Below are 25,191 nucleotides of genomic sequence, written 5' to 3'. Positions count from 1 at the left end.
TATGTTGTGCACTTTATTGCTATAACAACAGTAAACATATTTCAGTAGATTTCCTAGTCATGAAGTAAAAAAAAAAGCTAGTATCAACCAGCTTCTGAACGCCCTGGCAAACAGCAGACAGCGCTGGAGGAGGTGACAGTTGGCCATACGTGTTGAACATTCATATGGATATCTAATCATGCAATTAAACTGATTGTTATGACTGTCGGAAAAAAACAAATGCAAATCTGCTATTAGTGATGGACGAACATTGGCCGGGACGTTTCGTGAACGCGCGTTCGCGACAGGCCCCATTCACTTTAATGGCAGGCGAACATGAAAAACCTTCAAGTCATATTTGCAGCCATTAAATACTTACTAGAAGTGCACAAATAGTCCCACAACATGGGCAGTGACATACCAGAGGGGGATCAAAAATTTTTACTTTAGGCCACGGGAGTACAGGCCCCAAAAATTAGGAATTCACCTGACAGAAAAGAACAAGTGAGGTACACTGGTGGTACATTAGGCGGTCACTGAATAACAATTGTACTGTAAGCCAGTGGAGTACAGGACCCAAAAATTAGGCATTCACCTGACAGAAAAGAACAAATGATTATGTGGCTGGAGGTATATTAGACGATGTAGGAAGGTGCATGGGGCCGTCATTGATGGAAGGTATGTGTCACTGAGATTCCTGGCCTTGGTGAGGTAAGAGCCGGTAGCTTTAAGTGTCAGCGGCAGCTAGAGCTGACTGACACTGTTTGTTGTTAGTATGGCTGTAAAGCTGATCCAGGCCGGCTCTTACTGGGAGTAGCCAAAGTGCTGGGTAGGTGGCTTCTCCCCACGCTCCAGGCTGGGTGTTTTTTTGCCTATATAAAATCCAGCCAGCAGTCTCAGCAGGGTGTGGTTTATCCTCCATCTGACAGAGAAGCTAGGGAGTCTCTGTGTTTTGGGACCTGTGAATTTGTGCCATGAAAAAAGGCTCAGAGCCGCATGCCGGGAAACAGTCCCCTAAAGCCTGCTGTGGACTGCGGGTGCAAACCTGCTAACCAGGTGAAGATTTTGTCCTATGGACATTGCATGGTGTGAACAAACACCAAGGCGGTCATTTTGTTTTTCCTTATGTATGAATAAACACCGAACTGTTTAAGTTAAAGACTTTGTGATTGCCTCTATACTGTCTCCGCTAGCCTGTCTACCAGAGCAATACCCCACAATTGGTGGAGGATGCGGTCAATCGCAGTGAGGCAGGCCTGAAGGCCGAAACGTTTTTTTGTTTTTTCCCGGGCACAAGTGCATGTCCTATATTAAGCCGGCAAGGTTACGACCCGTGTCCCCGGATAAAATGGAGGAGGTCGTGAAAGCCCTCATGGAGGCTAACTTGCAGCAGCTGAAGGCTAACAAGCAGCAGCAGGAAACTAACCAATTGCTACTACAACATGTAATGGCGTTGCAAGCGGCTGGAGTGTCCCAGAACGTCCACGATGCCTAAGATGTCCCCCTCGGATGACATTGAGACCTATCTGGCAATGTTTGAAAAGGTGGCCATGAGTTACTCTGAGACCAGTGGGCTGAGGTCGTTGCACCGGTTGCAGAAATGGCTGCAGCCTGACATATTGACTCCCACTGCTATGCTGGACCGTCTGTTGGCGGATGTGTTTTGGAGGGCTTTGCCGTACTCTCTCCAGCACTGGATCGGCTAGGTGTCTCCTGGCAATGCCTTAGAGATGGTCGACCTGGTGGAGCGCTATGAAGCCACCAGAAATCTGCAGGGGGGTTCTTTTGGGAGGGGGCCAGTCAAACCCTGGAAATCTCCACCCCAGACCCGGTGGCCGCTGCCAGCCAAACCCGCCAGGGATGTATCCCCTGCAGATCCGGAGCTAGCCGACCTCAATGTCTACAGGGATGATTTTGGTACTGCACAACATCAGGACCCAACCCTATCCCGAGCCTGGGAAAATGTATTAATAATAGATGGGGAACCACAACAACTGGTGTTGGTGTTTCCCCGTTTTGTGGTTCATCAAGAGATGTTGTATCGAGTAAACCAGCTACAAGGTGAATCCATTGAACAGTTGGTGGTGCCACAGGCTTATCGCAAACTCGTGTTAGAGTTAGCTCACCAGCATGTTCTCGGGGGTCATTTGGGAATGCAAAGAATGGAGGACCGGATTCTACAGCGGTTTTACTCACCCAGTGTGTTCAGAGAGGTAGAATAATATTGTAAGTCTTGCCCAACCTGCCAGATAACGAGCCCCCAGCCACATTCCGTAGTCCCCTCGTGCCCCTCCCGATTATCAAGGTCCCGTTTCAGCGAATCGCTATGGATCTCGTAGGCCCGGTACCGAAGTCTGCTAGAGGACACCAACACATCTTGGTTGTCCTCGACTATGCCACTCGGTACCCGGAGGCGGTGCCACTGCGGCATACATCAGCCAAACTCATAGCTAAGGAGTTAATAGAGATGTTTTCTCTCTCTAATTTGCTCCACATAAAACAGCTATGGACGTCCGTGTATCATCCGCAAACGGATGGCCTGGTAGAGAGGTTTAATCAAACATGAAAAAATATGCTAAAAAGAATGGTCTCTAAGGATGGGAGGGACTGGGATCTTCTTCTGCCCTGTCTCATGTTCGCAGTGCGAGAGGTGCCCCAGGCCTTTACTGGGTTCTCGCCCTTCGAACTGCTATACAGCAGACACCCTCGCTGTCTGTTGGACGTGGCCAAAGAAGCGTGGGAACAACAACCCACACCGCACAGAAGTGTTGTTGAGTACGTCACCCAGATGCAAGGACGGATGAAAACTGTTTTACCTCTGGTTAGGGAGCATATGGAGGCAGCGCAGCCAGCCCAGAGTAGGATCTATAATCGTCAGGCTCGGGTCTGGACCTTTAACCCGGGTGATCCCCACGCTCCAGGCCTTTTTTTTTTGGCCTATATAAAACCCAACCAGCAGTCTCAGCAAGGGTGTGGTTTATCCTCCATCTGACAGAAAAGCTTGGGAGTCTCTGTGTTTTAGGACCTGTGAATTTGTGTCTGTGCTAAAGGGCTGAGAGCCGCATGCCGGGAAACAGGCCCCTAAAGCCTGCTGTGGACTGCGGGTGGAAACCTGCTAATTAGGTAGAGATGTTGTTCTGTGGACATTCATTGGTGTGAACAAACACCAAGACTGTGAATGATCATTTTGTTTTTCCTTATGTGTGAATAAACACCAAACTGTTTAAGTTAAAGACTTTGTGATTGGCTCTATACTGCGTCCACTAGCCTGTCTACCAGAGCAATACCCCACAACTGGATAACTATTTTACTGTAGGCCAGTATTAGGCATTCACCAGACAGAAAAAAAGAATAAGTAAATATGTGGCTGGAGGAACATTAGGCGGTCACTGGATAACAATTTTACTGTAGGCCAGTACAGGCCCCAAAAATTAGGCATTCACCTGACAGAAAAGAGCAAGTGATTATGTGGCTGGAGGTACATTAGGCGGTCACTGAATAACAATTTTACTGTAGGCCAGTGGAATACAGGCCTAAAAAATGAGGCATTAGACACCTTCTCCAACTTCCCACTTAGGCTCCGGCCTGGTTCACCTGCCTGACCCCTATCACCCTTGCGGAATGGCCAACCTCTTCCTCTGCCTGTCATTTTCAAAATGACCCTGTGCCAAAGTCCCTAGAGAAGAGCAGTATTTGTGGTAGCAGGTATATTACAGGCCTCAATCAGTATTTGGTGGAAGCTGGTAGATCAAACCCCTTAATCAGTATTTTGTGGAAGCAGGTATATCAATCCCCTTAATCGGTATTTTGTGGAAGCAAGTGTATCACAGGCCTCAATCAATATTTGGTGGAATCAGGTATATCACACCCCGTATCAATACCAGTATTTGGTGGAAGCTGGTATATCAAACCCCTTAATCAGTATTTTGTGGAAGCAGGTGTATCGCAGGCCTCAATCAATATTTGGTGGAAGCAGGTATATCAATCCCCTTAATCAGTATTTTGTGGAAGCAGATGTATCGCAGGCCTCAATCAATATTTGGTGGAAGCAGGTATATCAACCCCTTTAATCAGTATTTTGTGGAAGCAGATGTATCGCAGGCCTCAATCAATATTTGGTGGAAGCCGGTATATCAAACCCCTTAATCAGTATTTTGTGGAAGCAGATGTATCGCAGGCCTCAATCAATATTTGGTGGAAGCAGGTATATCAATCCCCGTATCAATACCAGTATTTGGTGGAAGCTGGTATATCAAACCCCTTAATCAGTATTTTGTGGAAGCAGGTGTATCGCAGGCCTCAATCAATATTTGGTGGAAGCAGGTATATCAATCCCCTTAATCAGTATTTTGTGGAAGCAGATGTATCGCAGGCCTCAATCAATATTTGGTGGAAGCAGGTATATCAACCCCTTTAATCAGTATTTTGTGGAAGCAGATGTATTGCAGGCCTCAATCAATATTTGGTGGAAGCAGGTATATCAACCCCTTTAATCAGTATTTTGTGGAAGCAGGTACATCAAACCCCTTAATCAGTATTTTGTGGAAGCAGGTGTATCGCAGGCCTTAATCAGTATTTGGTGGAAGCAGGTATATCAAATAGTGTTGAGCGTGAATAGTCCAATAGCGAATTTTTATCACTAATATCGCCACTTCGAGAATATTTAGAATATAGTGCTATATGTTTCCATCTGAAAACATGATTCCTCTGTGCTTCTTGCTTGTGGGCCAATGAGAAGAAAGCAATGTCAAGTTCACAACAATACTTAATGAACCAATCAGTAATCTGCAGTCAGACCTGCTAAAATGGGAAGTTGCACGTAGTGCGAAAAAATATTCTAATCACTGCCGATTAGCGCAATCACATATATTGGATCACTTAACTTTATCTGCCTATAAAGCTATTGTAATGTTCTGCCGTGCCAACCAATCTCAGGAGAAACTCATGAAAAATGTAGTCAAAGTGACCCACGCCTGTATTTCATGTTACGAATTCGCATTACGCGATTTTTACATTGCAGATTTTTATCATTCAATAAAATAATCGTGAATTCTTGAATTGGCGTATATATGAAGAATATTCTACAAAATATTTGTGAAAAATTGCGAATTCGAATATAGCCTCTGCCGCTCATCACTAATATCAAACCTCTTAATCAGTATTTTGTGGAAGCAGGTATATAGAACCCCTTAATTGATATTTGGTGGAAGCAGGTATATCACACCCCTCAATCAGTATTTTGTGGAAGCAGGTATATTGCATCCCTCAATCAGTATTTTGTGGAACCAGGTATATCGCACCCCTCAATCAGTATTTTGTGGAAGCAGGTATATCGCACTCCTCAATCAGTATTTTGTGGAAGCAGGTATATAGAACCCCTTAATCAATGTTTGGGGGAAGCAGGTATAGCGCACCCCTCATTCTGTATTTTGTGAAAGCAGGTATATCAAACCCTTTAATCAGTATACTGTGGAAGCAGGTATATCGCACCCCATAATTAGTATTTTGTGGAAACAGGTATATACAACCCCTTAATCAATATTTTGTGGAAGCAGGTATATCGCACCCCTCAATCAATATTTTGTGGAAGCAGGTATATAGAACCCCTTAATCAATATTTTGTGGAAGCAGGTATATCGCACCCCTCAATTAATATTTTGTAGAAGCACAAATATTGCACCCCTCAATCAGTATTTTGTGGAAACAGGTATTTAAAAGCCCTTAATCAGTATTTTGCGGAAGCAGGTATATCGCAGGCCTCAATCAATATTTGGTGGAAGCAGGTATATCGCACCCCTCAATCAGTATTTTGTGGAAGCAGGTATATCAAACCTCTTAATCCGTATTTTGTGGAAGTAGGTATATCGCACCCCTCAATCTGTATTTTGTGGAAGCAGGTATATCAAACCCCTTAATCAGTATTTTGTGGAAGCAGGTATATCGCACCCCTCAATCAGTATTTTGTGGAAACAAGTATATATAACCCCTTTATCAATATTTTGTGGAAGCACGTATATCGCACCCCTCAATCAGTATTTTGTGGAAGCAGGTATATAAAAACCCCTTAGGCTCCATTCACACGTCCGCAAGTGTTGTCCACCCCCATTCCGCAATTGTGGGGAACAGGTGGGGACCCATTCATTTTCTATGGGGACTGAATGGATGCGGAGAGTACACAACCTCTCACTACACTGGCAAAGCACAGAATGTAAAATGGCTGCCAGATCGGGTTCTGTTATAGGGTGGGGGTGTGTCCATGTGCTGAAACGTCTCAATTGGCTGTCCTGTCCCACCTGATGGATGTGTCATGGGTCAAAGTTTAGCGCAATGCAAAATAATATGGCGCCGGCGGACATCGCCATATGTTTGCATGTTTGGCGAATCGCGAACGCGCAAAGTTGGCTGCGAAACGACTGCTGGGCGAACCACAAGGCCATCTCTATCTGCTATATCATTTTTTACCTTTTCAGGATATGACCGCCATGGTAGCCAAGGCATGTCCACCAGTAATGTCTGATAGCTACACGATTTTATGCAGCTACACCATATGGTCATACCCTCATCATTTGGCAGGATTTTGAACAACACTTAGTGTCCATAGGCTTCTTCCTTCCCTAACTTACACTGTGCACAGCAAAGCATGGTGGACCAGGCCCAAATATAAATAATGTGATCATCTGTTATCTGCACATCAATGAAAGAGCTGGCTCAGCTGCATGCTGGACTCAAATGGTGAGTGATAGACCCCATTGACTATAAAGGGGTGCGTCAGGTTCCAATCAGGGAGGCCAGCATTTCACCAGACTAAACAGTATAGAATCTGCTGATGGACCCTCCAACGCAGATGTGAAGCCTAATACATGTATTTATTACTTATCTTTTCTTAGCAGTTTTATGATGTAATGGTTTTTAGACATATTGATATGTATGTATTTATTTAGAGCTAAATTTAGTTTAACAATATGCAATACAATATCTTAACACATCCAGACTAGATAGATTACATCATTAGCTTTCGTGTGTTTTTCGGGAACCCACATCATAATGGAATTGTGTAACTTTTTTGTGTCATTAGCATTTACTGTGTGGCAGAACGATGCAACATCCAGTAACTGTTGTAGATGGGGAAAATAATGTAGCTTGTAGCTAGGCAACTGAGCTAATAGACTAGATGGAAATTGCTGCCTGTATCTACAGTTGTGGCCAAAAGTCAGTATTTGCAGTGTTGGCCCTTCTTTTTTAGGACCTCTGCAATTTGACTGGGCATGCTCTCAATCAACTTCTGGGCCAATTCCTGACTGATAGCAACCCATTCTTTCATAATCACTTCTTGGAGTTTGTCAGAATTAGTGGGTTTTTGTTTGTCCACCCGCCTCTTGAGGATTGACCACAAGTTCTCAATGGGATTAAGATCTGGGGAGTTTCCAGGCCATGGACCCAAAATGTCAACGTTTTGGTCCCCGAGCCACTTAGTTATCACTTTTGCCTTATGGCATGGTGCTCCATCGTGCTGGAAAATGCATTGTTCTTCACCAAACTGTTGTTGGATTGTTGGAAGAAGTTGCTGTTGGAGGGTGTTTTGGTACCATTCTTTATTCATGGCTGTGTTTTGGGGCAAAATTGTGAGTGAGACCACTCCCTTGGATGAGAAGCAACCCCACACATGAATGGTCTCAGGATGCTTTACTGTTGGCATGACACAGGACTGATGGTAGCACTCACCTTTTCTTCTCCGGACAAGCCTTTTTCCTGATGCCCCAAACAATCGGAAATAGGCTTCATCGGAGAATATGACTTTGCCCCAGTCCTCAGCAGTCCATTCACCATATTTTCTGCAGAAGATCAATCTGTCCCTGATGTTTTTTTTGGAGAGAAGTGGCTTCTTTGCTGCCCTTCTTTACACCAGGCCATCTTCCAAAAGTCTTCGCCTCACTGTGCGTGCAGATGCGCTCACACCTGCCTGCTGCCATTCCTGAGCAAGCTCTGCACTGGTGGCACTCCAATCCCGCAGCTGAATCCTCTTTAGAAGATGATCCTGGCGCTTGCTGGACTTTCTTGGAAGCCCTGAAGCCTTCTTAACAAGAATTGAACCTCTTTCCTTGAAGTTCTCGATGATCCTATAAATTGTTGATTGAGGTGCAATCTTAGTAGCCACAATATCCTTGCCTGTGGAGCCATTTTTATGCAACGCAATGATGGCTGCACGCGTTTCTTTGCAGGTCACCATGGTTAACAATGGAAGAACAATGATTTCAATCATCACCCTCCTTTTAACAGGTCAAGTCTGCCATTTTAACCCAATCAGCCTGACATTCTCACCTGAGTTAACAAGACGATTACTGAAATGATCTCAGCAGGTCCTTTAATGACAGCAATGAAATGCAGTGGAAAGTTTTTTGGGGGATTAAGTTAATTTTCATGGCAAAGAAGGACTATGCAATTCATCTGATCACTCTTCATAACATTTTGGATTATATGCAAATTGCTATTATAAAAACTTAAGCAGCAACTTTTCCAATTTCCAATATTTATGTAATTCTCAAAACTTTTGGCCACGACTGTATATACAGTATAAAAAGAAGGACATATATATGTGTGTATGTATGTATGTTCCGCGATCACTCAAAAACGCAACCATCAATTTCAACTAAACTTGGTATACACATCCCTTACATGTAAAGAAATCTTGTGGGGGTCACAGCTCTCTAGGACGTTCCTGAGATAGTCCCAAAAAATGACCTGCATTAGCCAATAAAAGCTTCCAAGTCTTTATCTTCATATCCCAACTGCCATACACATGGTCACATGTTCCTTATCAGCCAATAGAAGCTCACAGGCCCTTAGTCTTCACATACACACAGTTTGACTCCAGTTTTCCATAACAACCCAGCCATTTTTCTTCACTGCTGTAGATCAGCTTTAGGCTAGGGCTACACGACACAATAAGTTGCACGACACATAGGGCACAACTACACTGCTACATGTCGCTACATATCAATGTCGCGCAACAATTTTTATAATGATAGTCTATGGTGTTGCACTGCGACATGTAACATGCTGCGACTGCAATGCGACAGTCGCAGAAAAATCCATAGACTATCATTATAAAAAAATTTGAGACAAACTGTTGCACGACACATGTCATCATGTAGCCCTAGCATTAAAGGGGCATGATGCTGTGGAGGTCACTATTAAAGGGGCAGGCACTGTGGAGGTCACTCTTAAAGAGGCGTTTACTGTGGATGTCACTATTAAGGGGGCAGGCCGCTGTGGAGGTCCCTGTTAAAGGGGCAGACACTGTGGAGGTCACTGTTAAGGGGGCAGGGGCCACTATTAAAGGGGCACCTGCTGTGGAGGTCACTGTTAAGGCAGCAGGGTACTGTGGAGGTCACTGTTAAGGGGGCGGGCCCCTGAGTAGGTCAATGTCAAGGGAGTGGGGTGCTGTGAAACTCACTGTTAAAGGAGCGGGCTGCTGTGAAGGTCAAAGGTAAGGGGATGGGCTGCTGTGGAGGTACCATTTTAAAGTGGCAGGGCACTGTGGGGGGTCAGTGTTAAGGGGTGGGGGACTCTGGAGTTCACTGTTAAAGGGATGGGGTGCTATAGATGTCACTGTTATGGGGGAAAGTGGCGTTATCTTTTCACGACACACACAAACATTAAATAGATTAAATATACCCGAGCGAAGCCGGGTCCTTCTGCTAGCGTTAGATAAGTGCTAACAATAACATGTCAGGTAAGTTTCTTCATGAAATAGATGAGAAATAGAGCTCAGCCCAACAGCCTCATATTAACTTTTTTTTTGATACATTAGATATTACTGTATAGTTGGGGGGCAACCCTAGTCCATAATGTAAAGCAGCCTGTAATAGCTATCTTACCAGGACCACCCTGAAAGGGCATGGGCACATCGTAGAGCGGAATCTTCCATTCAGGACTCCTTCTATGAGCCAGATTGTACTCACTTGCAATGTAATTTCCCTATAACAGTCATTCACCCTATGGCCAATTTCATGAGAAGCCAATAAGCCTATGTACAGTATGCACACTCTGTTTGCAATGTATGTTGATGTACACCTCAAACTGAAGCCCCCAACACAATCTGCTGTCCAGAAACAATAATTTAGGTGCCTGCACGAACGTCAGTTTCATCCAATCAATGAGTGTTTCACTTGTTCATTGGGTGATCGGCTGCACCTTTAGCTGTGCAGATTATCTGAATATCGGTCAGTGTAAATCCACATTAATTGCAAAATTTTATCAAAAAATTGAGAATCCTTTTAGGAACACAGTAAACAGCCACAGCTGGCTTCTGTGGACACATAGGGGGTAATTTATCATTCTGAAATATGCTTTAGGTTCCATTTACACGTACGCAATTTCGTTCCGCATTTTGCAGAACGGAATTGCAGACCTATTCATTTCTATAGGGCCGCTAGATGTACGGGTCCGCATTTCTGTTCCCGAAAAAAATAGAACATGTCCTATTCTTGTCCGCAATTGCGGACAAGAAAAGGCATATTCTATTAGTGCCAGCGATGTGCGGTCTGCAAAATGCGGAACGCACAGTGCCGTGCCCATTTTTTGCAGCTACGCGGATATGTGGATTACGGACATGTGAATGGACCCTTAAGCGTATTTCAGGTGCAGATTACGGCGCAACTAGCAATCTGCGACTTCACCCCACTCACAACAGGTCTAAATAAGTGGTCGTGGGCAGGGTTGCTAACCAGAATTTTTCTTTTTTCTGGAAAACTTATCCCAAAATCACGGACAGCCAACATTTTTAATGGACAAATTAGAAAACTGAATGACAAAGATGATAAGTAACCCAAGTCTATAGCTCAATATACTGATAGGAACGCATTCCAAGCATTTACTGTGAGCTGTAAAATAATGATAATTACCACCATAATAAGGCCTGTCTAATTTACAATTTTCTATTCCTGTTTCAGGCGTAGAAAAAGGTCTAAATGTAAGACTGATGCTGGATGCGCCGAAGTTATGGAGAGGTCTGCGCCTCTTCATAACTTTGGCAGATCCACCAATGGCTTAGGGCTTTATTAGGATCGGCATCTAAAGCACCAGTCTTAATAAATGTGCCCCATAGTCTTGGTGGGAGGAACAGGGGTGGACTGGGAACTTAAAGTGGCCCTGGAAAAAAAACGTTAAAGTGTCCCCATGTTGTAGGCGGGTCCAAACTGACAACTGGCAGGGCAACAAATTAGACAGGGTCAGTAATACCATATTGTAGCACAAAGTACTGCCCTAGAAGAAAATACCACACTACAGCACAAAATACCTCCCCAGAAGCTGCCTCTCTGTGGTGGCCATTACCAGCTGCCATGTTCTATCCTCCTCCTCCAGTTACCTCAGGATGGCCATACACCAGGGCACAATTCATTGTGTAATCGGTGGCAGTATTACACTGCCATCATTGTTAACAAGCAATTATCTGTATGTGTAATAGGACTTTATCCCTACAAATATGCAAATTGTGATAAATAGTGTCTTGAAATGTATGTCCCTGCCACCTTATTTGGCCTCTTTCATATATCCTTGTCTGTGATGACAAGATGGTCCATGTGTCTGTTTTTTGCCCTACATGTAGCATCCGTATTCCTCGGACACTACCAGGTTGAAAATGTGAAAGAGGCCTTACATGTATGGAAATGTGCTATACTAAGCCTTATTACCATTCCACAACAAGTGCTCCAAGGAATTAACTAAATGAATTAACATTTAAATGCAGTAGTTTCATTGGTATGGAATCGAGGGAAACAGTGAGCGCATACAACAAAGCCAGGCTTTTATATTGTAATATACTCTGGGAAAATGTAACAGGAAAGACTGAGCGACTGCAATGTATGCCTGATAGGAAGAGTTAAATGAATGGCTACTGAATGTAGTCTCAGAGGATATTGCAGAAAACTGTTGTGTACACTGGCATTTAGTCTCTGTTTGGAAAGAAAAATAACCATTTTGAAAGGAGGATGCGGCGGCTACCAGCAAGTAGACACCCTACTTGATGGTAGTGAGGTTTTTAACATATTATAAAAGTGCAGTTTTTTAAAGAAACTAAACCACAGAAAAATGTAAGAGCACTATATATTGAATAATCGCACTATAAGGATTTTAATTAGCCCAAAAATGAAAAATCACTTTTGGGGGGTGACAGAAGCCCTAATGCTCACAGTGTATCTAGCTAGTTAACAATTACAGAGGTTGATTTTCAGAGAAGATGCCTTCTCTAGAAACGAGTGCAGGGCAGGTATATTTTCGTCAAGGGTCTGATAGGACAGCAAATGTACACGTTTGGCAGTATATATGTACCAAATACAGCGCAAGCGGCCTGGTTAAGGGACACACTGGCACTGCTCCAGGGGTTTGCGGAAGGCCCAATGATTTTAGGAGGTGACCTGAATGTAGCTATATCCCCTGATGTAGACACCTCTCTCGGAAGGTCGTCAGTCTTCCATGTAGCGTTGAGAGCTATTAAGAGAACCATCAACAACAGTGGATTAGTTGATAGTTGGAGGGCTCATCACCCGGGGCAAAAAGATCCTCCTCTCAGTGCGCCTGTGCCGACTGAAGACCGGTACGGCGCAGGCGCAAGATTTGGAACGCAGACAGGGCCAGCTCAAGGAGGAGAGCACTCGCTGGCCCTGTCAATCAACAGGAGGATTAAGGGCTTTTTTTTAAAGGAGGATGCGGCGGCTACCAGGGCCGGCCTTAGGTGTTCAGGCGCCCTGTGCGAACTAACCTTGTGGCGCCCCCCCCCCCCCAAAAAAACAAACAAAAAATATTGTGTGGCACAGTGTATGCTATATGGGTATAACAAACATATTTCACATGAAAACTTACAGTTACTTGGCTTGGCCCTTGGGGATCTCGGACGCCACTTCCACACTTTGGCCGGGGGCTCGGTGGAGCTGATGAAGTGTTTTATCCTAATGAGAAAGATTTCATAATAAGTATTTGGAGAAGGGGCAGAGGGATAGCAGAGCAGGGAGAGGCTGGTGCTGCTACTAGGGGGTCATACCATGGGGGAGTAATAAAGCCCACCATAATGCCCCCCCCCAGTAGTAATAATTCTCCTTATAATGTGACAGTGCAAAAAATACCCCCTTGTAATGCCCCCATTTGAGCTAATGTCCTCATAGTGCCCCCATAATGTGCCAGTATAAAATACCCCTATATAGTGGCCCTAGTAAATGACCCCATAGTGCTCCACACCCTCCTTCTTCCTAGTGCTTGCCATAATGTACCAGTATAAAATGCTCCAGTAGATGCCCTCAGTGTCCCCCATAATTTGAAAGTATAAAATACCCCTTCTTAGTGCCCCCCGTAGATGACCCCATAGTACTCCTCTCCCCCCTTCCCCATAGTACCCACCATGTGTCCCAGTATAAAATTGTACTGAAAAGAGAGCCCATATAAAATACCCCTTCTTTGTGGCCTCAGTAGATGCCCCTATAGTGCCCCCAATCATATGCCAGTATTAACAGCCCCCCGTGCCAGTAATAATAGCCCCCTATGCCAGTAATAGCAGCCCCCCTGTGCCAGTAATAACAGCCCCCAGTAATAACAGCCCCTCTGTGTCAGTAATAACAGCCCCCAGTAATAAGAGCCCCTCTGTGCCAGTAATAACAGCCCCCAGTAATAAGAGCCCCTCTGTGTCAGTAATAACAGCCCCCCCTTTGCCAGTAATAACAGCCCCCCTTTGCCAGTAATAACAGCCCCCCTTTGCCAGTAATAACAGCCCCCGCCAGTAATAACAGCCCCCCCTTTGCCAGTAATAACAAACAGCCCCCCCTTTGCCAGTAATAACAGCCCCCGCCAGTAAAAGTATTGTACATAATAAAAAAAAACAAAAAAAACCACATACTTACCTCCATGTCAGTGATGAGATGCAGGCCTCTTCTGGCCTGTGTCCCGCGCGGTATGGCTCAGGCGGCCTCTGATGCACTAGGCCGGCAGCCTATCAGAGGAAGGGAAAGGGACACGCCTCTCCCTCCCCTACCGCAGCACAGGCAGGCATCTGTATCGCTGTCCTGAGGACGGCGATACAGATGACTGGAGATGAGCGCTTCCACAATGGAAGAGCTCATCTCCCTCTGCCCAGCCGCCGCCGCCAGCCCGCCCCGAGGGATAACACAAGTGCCGCCTCGCCTGCCGCATATTACACTGCGAGCTGTCGGCCGCCCGGCGGGACTGTTGCTATGGCGCCCTGTGCGGCCGCACAGCCCGCACACCCAAAAGGCCGGCCCTGGAGGCTACCAACAAGCAACCGCCCTACTTGCTAGTAGCCAGGTAATTAACATATTATAAAAGTGCCGTTTTTAAAGAAACTAAGCCACAGAAAAATGTAAGAGCCCTATATATTGAATATTCGCACTATAAGGATTTTAATTAGCCCAAAAATGAAAAATCACTTTTGGGGGGTGACAGAAGCCCTTTAAGGCTCATGCATTAGGACTGTGTACAGTGCCCATGTAGGGGGAGATTTTTTATTACTGTACCAAAGTTGAATGTGATAAAAGTAGATCAGACTTGACACCACTATTTTGTACCTAAGTAATAGCACATGACCATTAAGACATCTAAAGTGGTATATAAGAGAAAAAGAGAAGACCTAAGTGTCTCATAGGCACAATTGCATAGACAAGTGAATGGATAAATATACTGTTAGTGCTAATACCCTCACCTGGTAAGGTTGTACAATATGGTATACACTTATAAGCATGTCAAATTGTCTCAGTGGGGTCTGCTGCCGTGCATCATGCCCAGTGGACAAGTTTGTAATCAGTGTTAAAGGGACAGTTCCATAAGAAATGGGTATTATTTTAACTCAATATTCATAGAAAATGTTGTTTTTTAGAATTTTTACCTGTTTTTCTTTTTCATTTTAGCAAAACTAAGCCTTTGAAAATTAAAGGGTCACTGAATAAAAAACATTTTTTTGATACGTCATAGATACATATCAAAAGGTATGATTGGTGGGGGTCTGTGTGCTGAGACCCCTACCGATCACCAGAACAAGAAGAAAGAAGGGCTTATACACTGCCTGTCCAAAAAAAAAGTTGCCACCTGGAATTAACTAAGCAAATAGTTATGAGCCTCCAATTAGATAATTACTGCATGGGCGATTATCTTTCAGCTGGCAATAAGTTATTTAACCCCAACTGGTGCAATGAGCTGCTTCTCATTTCCTAAACAACCATGTCGAAAGACACATTTCGTGGTCGTGGAAAAGATGTTAGGCTACTTTCACACTAGCGTTCGGAGCAGGTCCGTCTGATGTTTCATCAGACGGATCCGCTCCTATAATGCAGACTTTTGGATCCGTTCAGAACGGATCCGTCTGCATTATAACTTAGAAAAATTTCTAAGTGTGAAAGTAGCCTGAGCGGATCCGTTCAGACTTTACATTGAAAGTCAATGGGGGACGGATCCGCTTGAAGATTGAGCCATATGGTGTCATCTTCAAGCGGATCCGTCCCCATTGACTTCCATTATAAGTCTGGACGGATCCGCTCGCCTCCGCACGGCCAGGCAGACACCCGAACGCTGCTTGCAGCGTTCAGGTGTCCGCTCACTGAGCGGGGCGGAGGCTGAGCGCTGGCAGACGGATGCATTCTCAGTGGATCCGCCTCCACTGAGAATGCATTAGGGCCAGACGGCTGCGTTCAGGGCCGCTTGTGAGCCCCTTCAAACGGAGCTCACGAGCGGACACCTGAACGCAGGTGTGAAAGTAGCCTTAGTCTGTTTGAGAAGGGTCAAATCATTGGCATGCATCAAGCAGAGAAAACATCTAAGGAGATTGCAGAAACTACTAAAATTGGGTTAAGAACTGTTCAACGCATTATTAAAAACTGGAAGGATAGTGGGGACCCATCATACTCGAGGAAGAAATGTGGTGGGAAACAAATCCTGAATGATCATGATCGGCGATCACTTAAATGTTTAGTGAAATCAAATCAAAGAAAAACAACAGTAGAACTCAGGGCTATGTTTAATAGTGAAAGTAAGAGCATTTCCACACGCACAATGCGAAGGGAACTCAAGGGATTGGGACTGAACACCTGTGTAGCCGTAAGAAAACCACTAATCAGTGAGGCAAACCAGAAAAAAAAGGCTTCAATTTGCTAGGGAGCATAAAGATTGGACTCTGGAGCAATGGGAGAAGGTCATGTGGTCTGATAAGTCCAGATTTACCCTGTTCCAGAGTGATGGGCGCATCCGGGTAAGAAGAGAGGCAGATGAAGTGATGCACCCATCATGTCTAATGCCTACTGTACAAGCCTGTGCGGGCAATGCTATGATCTGGGGTTGCTGCAGTTGGTCAGGTCTAGGTTCAGCAACAGTATGTGCTCCAAGAATGAGGTCAGCTGACTACCTGAACATACTGAATGACCAGGGTATTCCATCAATGGATTTTTTCTTCCCTGATGGCATGGGCTTATTCCAAGATGACAATGCCAGGATTCATCAGGCTCAAATTGCGAAAGAGTGGTTCATGGAGCATGAGACATCATTTTCACACATAGATTGGCCACCACAGAGTCCAGACCTTAACCCTATTGAGAATCTTTGGGATGTGCTGGAGAAGGCTTTGCGCAGCAGTCAGACTCTACCATCATCAATGCAAGATCTTGGTGAAAAATGTATGCAACATTGGATGGAAATAAATCTCGTGACATTGCAGAAGCTTATCGAAACAATGCCACAGTGAATGTGTGCCGTAATCAAAGCTAAAGGCGGTCCAACAAAATATTAGAGTGTGTGACCTTTTTTTTTTTTTTGGGTGGCGACTTTTTTTTTTGGACAGGCAGTGTATATCGCTCTTTCTCTCCTCACTGCAGAAGACAGGCTCAATAGAAATTGATGGACCTGTCTTGATTCTGTTCTCTGCAGTCAGCAGAGAGCGCGATATGCAAACGCTAAGGCTACATCGTCGGAACTGGCCGCCGGATCCGCCGATCTGCCGCTGACTGAAAGCATTTGTGAGACGGATCCGCATGCGGATCCGTCTCACAAATGCATTGCAAAGACGGATCCGTCTCTCCGCTTGTCATGCGGACCGACGGATCCGTCTTGTACATTTTTTCTCATTTTTACCGATCTGCGCATGCGCATGCCGGAACGATGGATCCGGCATTCCGGTATTCTGAATGCCGGATCCGGCGCTAATACATTCCTATGGGAAAAAATGCCGGATCCGGCGTTCAGGCAAGTCTTTCGTTTTTTTGGCCGGAGAGAAAACCGTAGCATGCTGCGGTTTTCTCTTTTGCCTGATCAGTTAAAACAACTAAACTGAAGACATCCTGATGCAAACTGAACGGATTACTCTCCATTCAGAATGCATGGGGATATGCCTGATCAGTTCTTTTCCGGTATAGAGCCCCTGTGACGGAACTCCGTGCCGGAAAAGAAAAATGCTAGTGGGAAAGTACCCTTAGGCTGGCAGTTAAGGGCCCTTTCACACTTGCGTTGTCCGGATCCGGCGTGTACTCCACTTGCCGGAGGTACACGCCGGATCCGGAAAAACGCAAGTGAACTGAAAGCATTTGAAGACGGATCTGTCTTCAAAATGCTTTCAGTGTTACTATGGCAGCCAGGACGCTATTAAAGTCCTGGTTGCCATAGTAGGAGCGGGGAGCGGGGGAGCGGCATACTTACAGTCCGTGCGGCTCCAGAGTGACGTCAGAGCGCCCCAGGCGCATGGATGACGTGTACATGCGACCACGTCATCCATGCGCGTGGGGCGCCCTGACGTCACTCTGGAGCGCCTCGGGAGCCGCACGGACGGTAAGTATGCTGCTTCCCCGCTCCCCACTACACTTTACCATGGCTGCCAGGACTTTAGCGTCCCGGCAGCCATGGTAACCATTGAGAAAAAGCTAAACGTCGTATCCGGCAATGCGCCGAAACGACGTTTAGCTTAAGGCCGAATCCGGATCAATGCCTTTCAATGGGCATTCATTCTGGATCCAGCTTTGCGGCAAGTGTTCAGGATTTTTGGCCGGAGCAAAAAGCGCAGCATGCTGCGGTATTTTCTCCGGCCAAAAAACGTTCCGTTCCAGAACTGAAGACATCCTGATGCATCCTGAACGGATTTCTCTCCATTCAGAATGCATTAGGATAATCCTTATCAGGATTGTTCCGGCATAGAGCCCCGACGACGGAACTCTATGCCGGATCCGGCCAACGCAAGTGTGAAAGGCCTCTAAAGTAAAGCCTTTCCTGTGCCCTCAGGTTCCCCTAAAATGTTCCTCCTCTGATGTATGACATAATGTTTGTAATGGTCAATGAGCATTTATTTATAACATATGTGTGGCCCACCCCATGAGAGTTTTGGACAGCACTCATTTAATGAATCAGAAAATGTTAATTCACCCTGATAGGTCTATGGTAATGCACCATACAAGATGAGATCACTGGTCACATAGGGTGAATCATACTTTCTTGACATTTAAGATCACAACCTTAAGCAAACAGATCATTATGTTAGCATTCTGACATTCTATTACAGACCATTTTTGAAATATTTCCCTAACATTGCTCAAACATTTCAGGTTTATAACAAGAACTACAGATAGAATAGATAGATAGATAGATAGATAGATATGAGATAGATAGATAGATAGATAGATATGAGATAGATAGACAGATCTGTAGATAATAGATAGACAGATAGATACTGTAGATAAATAGATTCATAGACAGACAGATAAATAGATAGCTAGATAGACAGACAGATGGATAGATAGATAGGTAGATAAATATGAGATAGATAGGTAGATCTGTAGATGATAGATAGATTAGATAGATAGATAGATAGATACTGTAGATAAATAGATAGATTCATAAACAGACAGATAAATATATAGACAGACGGACAGACAGACAGAAAAAAATAGATGGATAGATACTGTAGATAGACAGATGATAGATAGATAGATAGATAGATAGATAGATATCAGATACATATATAGATAGATAGATAGATAGATAGATAGATAGATAGATATGAGATAGATAGATAGATATGAGATAGATTGCTAATAGATAGATAGATAGATAGATAGATAGATATGAGATAGATAGATAGATAGATAGATAGATAGATAGACAGATATGAGATAGATAGATAGATAGATAGATATGTGAGATAGATAGATAGATATCAGATACATATATAGATAGATAGATAGATAGATATGAGATAGATAGATAGATAGATATGAGATAGATTGCTAATAGATAGATAGATAAATGGATAGATAGATAAATAAATAGATAGATAGATAGACAGACAGACGGATAGATAGATAAATCTGTAGATGATAGACAGATAGATACTGTAGATAGATAGATTAATAAACAAATAAATAGATAGACAGACAGATGAACAGACAGACAGAAAAAAATAGATGGATAGATACTGTTGATAGACAGATGATAGATAGATAGCTACTGTAGATAGACAGTTGATAGATAGATAGATAGATAGATATATCACCTAAAATGCTCAAAAAGCTTCCACACAAAAAGTATTCTAATCAATAAGTTCCTTTATTGGACATCCATAAACGGTATATCATTAAAACATACACAAAAAGCAGTAATCATAGAAACACAACAGTGTTACAAACAAATGTATAAAAACAGAGAAGGCTCCGCTCCAGACCAAACAAGGGACTAATATCCCCCACCACAGTTCTAGCAGTTCCAGTTGAGTGGGGCTCATGTAGTAAAAAGCACCCAGAGCATAGATATCAAAATCCACAAATAACTCCATGTGAGATATTTATTTTTTGGTGTTTTATAGATAGAGATCAGATACATATATAGATAGATATAAGATAGATAGCTAATAGATAGATCGATAGATAGATAATAGATAGATAAATGGATAGATAGATAGATAGATGATAGATGGATAGATAGATAAATGGATAGATAGATAGATAAATGGATAGATAGATAGATATGAGATAGATAGATAGATATGAGATAGATAGATAGATAGATAAATGGATAGATAGATAGATAGATATGAGATAGATAGATAGATAAATGGATAGATAGATAGATAGATAGATAGATAGATAGATGGATAGATACAAAAAAATAGCAGCACCAAAAGGAAAAAAAAGTGAAGGGTGTCTTTCAACTCAGCAATACAGCCTTTATCAAGCAAGCATGTGAAAGGGTAACAACAGCACCGTCTAGATAAAAGCAATCAGGTGCAACAGTCCTGAAGGGGATAAGCAATTGGCAATTATGTTTTATATGATCTACAAATGTAAATTGATGTAAGATTTTTTATATGAAATATGAAAATGTAATCACTTTTGCACTAGTTTTTTGCAATACTGTTTTAATCATTGTATGTCACTTTTGATTCCTAATTGGCTTTATTGATTATATCTTGGCTGTAATCACATTGATTGTGTTTGCTGTATATATCGAGCACTTTGTCCTAGCACTTTGCTTGAGCAAGGCTCTGTTGCTGAGCTGAAACATCGCATTTTCCATATGGGTGAATCAAGTGAATGGAGTGCTGCCCGTTTCTCTGGACTACATATATATATATATATATATATATATATGCAAGTGCACATGTGCATTACAGATCACATAATGAAGCATAATTATGCATCAAAATATAAAGTGCAAAACAAGTGCAGAAATAATATACAACACACAAACAGCTGTGCACTTGTTTTGCACTTTATATTTTGATGTTGTGTATGAGTTCTGCTTGATTATGTGACCTGTAATGCACACGTGCACTTGAATATATATACTGTTGTTAGCCTTTCACTTGCTTGACAAAGGATCTATTTACATCAGTTCTGATAAATGTCCCCTACATGTGTCTAGCTGCCATTTCTAGTAAATACAACCCTTGGAATAGAGATATTCAGGCTATATCCCATGATATATAGGTCCCAGACTAAATAAATATAGGTCCCATGATATATAGGTCCCAGACTAAATAAATGACATATTGCAGAGATGGGGCCCATCCACTCAAGGTTTTTTTCAGGCTGAATTTAATGCAGATTCTGAAACAAAAAGCTGTCAAACAGCCATGTGGAAACCACCTCCCATTGTTTTCAATGGGAGGTCTCAGTTTATGGCTGTGACCGCACCTAGAATCAATATGTCCCTTCTTGACTGGGTCAGCCTGCAAGATACTCTGGGTCTGGTCACACAGGCTTGAGGCTGGGTTCACACCTGAGCGTTTTACAGCGCGTTCCTACGCGCTGTAAAACGCTCAACAAGGAGAAACCAATGATTCCCTATGGGAATGGTTCACACTTGGGCGTTTTACAGCACGTACGATCGCGCTGTAAAACGCCCGACGCTCCAAAAAGTACATGAGCGACTTTTGGGGCGTTTGTGGCCATAGGACACTGTAGTGAATCACACAAACGCGCGTCAAACGCGCGTTTACTATTACAAAAACGCGCATAAAAATGCGCGTCAAAAACGCGCGTAAAACGCGCGTTTGCGCAACGCTCAAGTGTGAACCCAGCCTTATGGTTCTGTTTCTTCAGGTTTTCAGTCAGAATAGAGAGAAACTGAAGTGATAGACTTTCCTTTATACTGATCATTATCTTGTGGTCCATCATATCTGGCCCCTAAAGTTATGGCTCTTCAAATCAATTAATATATCTAAAAATTGGAAATATTTTTCACATACATATTTTGCATAAAAATAAACATTTTCGTCAAATTCTGTGAATTGATCTCTCATATTCCTTTGAACCTCAGATAAGAATCTTTTTCTGACAGTCATAGTGACTCTAGTCCAGTAAGAGTTATGTATTACCGCAATCAGAAATTATAATAAGTTAGAGATTCATGTAAAAATATTTATCATCTTTTATGGCCGTTTTTGCTCATTGAAGGTCCTTCACCAAAATTATATTTTTGTGGAAAAAATGAGCAGTTTCCAGATGATCTCAGCAAGTCATTTGCTGCTTTAAATAGCCGGAGTGAAAGAGTAAATAACTTCGTTTCCTCTTGCTTTTGGACAGCCTTGTCGTTACTAATTTCACAGAAATATGTTTTTAATACAGGGATTTTTTTTGTACGAAGAAAATAAAGTACAAATTTAAACCTTCCTTGCACTGGTGTAACAAGACTTAGGCCTCTTTCACACAACCGTTTTTGTTTGTTTTTTGCCTTCTGTATACGGTCCGTATACGGAACCATTCATTTCAATGGTTCCACAAAAAAAAGGCGTTTTTTGCGTTCTGTATACGGTTCATATACGGAACCATTCATTTCAATGGTTCCGCAAAAAAAAACTGAATGCATTCCATTTCCGTATTTCCGTTTCTGCATTCCGTTGAATGATAGAACATGTCCTATTATTGTCCACAAATCACGTTCCGTGGATCCATTGAAGCCAATGGGTCCGGAAATGCATCCGTATGTCTTCCGTATCCATTCTGTTTTTGCGGAACATCTATTGAAAATTTTATGCCCACTGTATACAGTATATGCCATATGGAAAAACGGAACGGAAAAAGCAACAGAAACGGAAACACAACAGAAACAAAAAACGGAACAGATCCGTGAAAAACAGACCGCAAAACACTGAAAAAGCAATACGGTCGTGTGAAAGAAGCCTTAGGGTCCATTTACACGTCCGTGTGTGTTTTGCGGATCCACAGATCTGTGGATCCGCAAAACACAGACATCGGAGATGTGCGTTTCGCAATTCCAGACAAGAATAGGACATGTTCTATTTTTTTCGGGAACGGAATTGCGGACCCGGAAGTGCGGGTCCGCAATTTCGTGTCCTGGCAGCACATTGTGCTGCCCCATAGACATGAATGGGTCCGCAATTCTGTTCAGCAAAATGCGGAATTAAATTGCGGACGTGTGAATGGACCCTTATACTGTAGCACCTTCTCTCTTCTGCTCATTCTAATTCGAATTGCAGCTGTAACATGCAGGTTTGTTAAAGGGGTTTCCACGGACTAAGCGCTGGCCTTAGGTGGCTGGGTTTACAGAAACAGCCAAGCGGGCTGGTGCTCCACTGCTTCCGTAACCCCTGAAGTTATGGAAGCAGCGTAGCTTGTTCCCGTTCACTACTATGGGAGTGACGGGAACAGTGGAGCACCAGCCTGCTTCACTGTTTCCATAAGACCGGCTACCTAGGGTCGGCGCTCAGTCTCATCTCACAGTAACATGAGTGGACAGAGCATGTTCATTTCACAGGTTATTCTGACCACTTCAAGTATGGACCTAAAGGATATGAAATATAACATAATAAAATAATATGTAATATTATCCAAAAAAATGTCAAGATGCTATTATATGCCACTTGTTGGACATGACATCTTGGTAGACTATAAAGTGGTAATTTAAAGCCAAATAACTGTGTTTTCGATAAACAGAGTACATACATCATTTTATTATAATTATACATAAATTATGAACACGTTGAGTCAAAAAGGTTCTTAAAGTGGTATTCCAATTACAAATCACTTAGACATGCTAATCACAGACACCGGAAGTTTGGAAACTGGGGCCCTTTGACGATATCTAGAATAAACTGCCCCTTACCCTGATTGCAATGGGAAAGTGACAGTTCATGTTCTTACTCCTAAGGTTTTCAAAAGCCCGGTTGAGGGGCACCAATGTGTATGCAGTCATCCCTCCATTGTGTGCGTTTATGGGCAGTCCTTGACCCCCACTATTCTGACCCTTCTAATACATCTCACCACTGAAATACCCCTTTAAAGTGGTTGTCCTCCCATGTAGTTTTAAAAATAAAGCTTAGAATATTATAAAACAATAAAAAAAGTTATACTCCCCTAAACACTCCTGTTACAGCACCTCCTGTCTCTGTACTTCCCGATCCAGTGGTGACATCCCGTTGACCGGTCAGCACTACGTGTTGGGGTGCTATCACTGGAGCAGGAAATAAAGAGGGCCAGGGAGAGTTTGACTTTTTTATTACTTTATAATATCCTAAGATTTTTTTTAACAATAAAAATGTACATTGCTGACCAACCCCTTAAAATGTAAGAACATATTGATGGTTTTATTTAATGGTAAATCAGTGCAGTAGACCATATTATTTTGCCTATCTTGGGTATCATAAACTTGGTAGAATGATTCTTAAATGTGAGTGCTAGGCCCCATGCACACAACCGTGGCTGTTTTGCAGTCTGCAAATTGCGGATCCCTATAATACAGATGTGGTCCATATTTTATTGCTGCCTGCATTTTGTGGCCTTAGGGTAGTTTCACACTTGCGGCAGAGGATTCCGGATGCGGATCCGTCTGACAAATGCATTGAAATACCGGATCCGTCTCTCCGGTGTCATCCGGAAAAACGGATCCGGTATTAATTTTTTCACAGATTTAAAGGTCTGCGCATGCGCGGACCAGAGGAACCGATCCGTCAATGTGGCAATTTTAATGCCGGATCCGGCACTAATACATTTCAATGGATCCAGCATTCCGGCAAGAGTTCAGGATTTTTGGCCAGAGAGAAAAATACAGCATGCTGCGGTATTTTTTCCAACCAAAAAACATAAGAGGGACTGAACTGAAGACATCCTGATGCATACTGAACGGATTGCTCTCCATTCAGAATGCATTAGGATAAAACTGATCAGTTATTTTCTCCGGTATTGAGCCCCTGTGACAGAACTGAATACCGGAAAAGAAAAACGCTAGTGTGAAAGTAGCCTAAGTCTATGGTACCTTGGAATCGAACCTGAGTTCAGGAAATGTTTTTTTACAGTAGTAATTAATTTATTAAGTTATTACCTGAAGTCTTGTGAGATTTCGTGAAGTAATAACTTTGGCTCATCTGAGTCAATACATTCTAATACTGTATGAAGCGCTCGCTCCATACAGTATTCAAACTAGTGTTGATTACGAATATTCAAATTGCAAATTTTTATCGTGAATATCGGCACATCGAGAATTCACAAATATTTAGAATATAGGGATATATATTCGTAATTTCGACTATTCAAGATTTTTTTTTTATCGGTACACATGATCCCTCCCTCCTTCTAGCTTATGGGCCAATGAGAAGGCTGCAGTATCTTTGACTTTAGGAGTAGTGTTGATTGTGAATTTTCCTAATGCAAATTTTTGTTATGTAAATTTTTATCACTAATTTTTCAATTGCCGATTTCCGCAATCAAGACAATAGTGACTGGAGAT

The sequence above is a fragment of the Bufo gargarizans genome, chromosome 2 (genome assembly GCF_014858855.1).
Source record: "Bufo gargarizans isolate SCDJY-AF-19 chromosome 2, ASM1485885v1, whole genome shotgun sequence".
In the NCBI taxonomy this organism is placed as follows: Eukaryota; Metazoa; Chordata; class Amphibia; order Anura; family Bufonidae; genus Bufo; species Bufo gargarizans.
The sequence above is the reverse complement of the archived record's forward strand: the minus strand, read 5'-3'. Positions refer to the sequence as shown.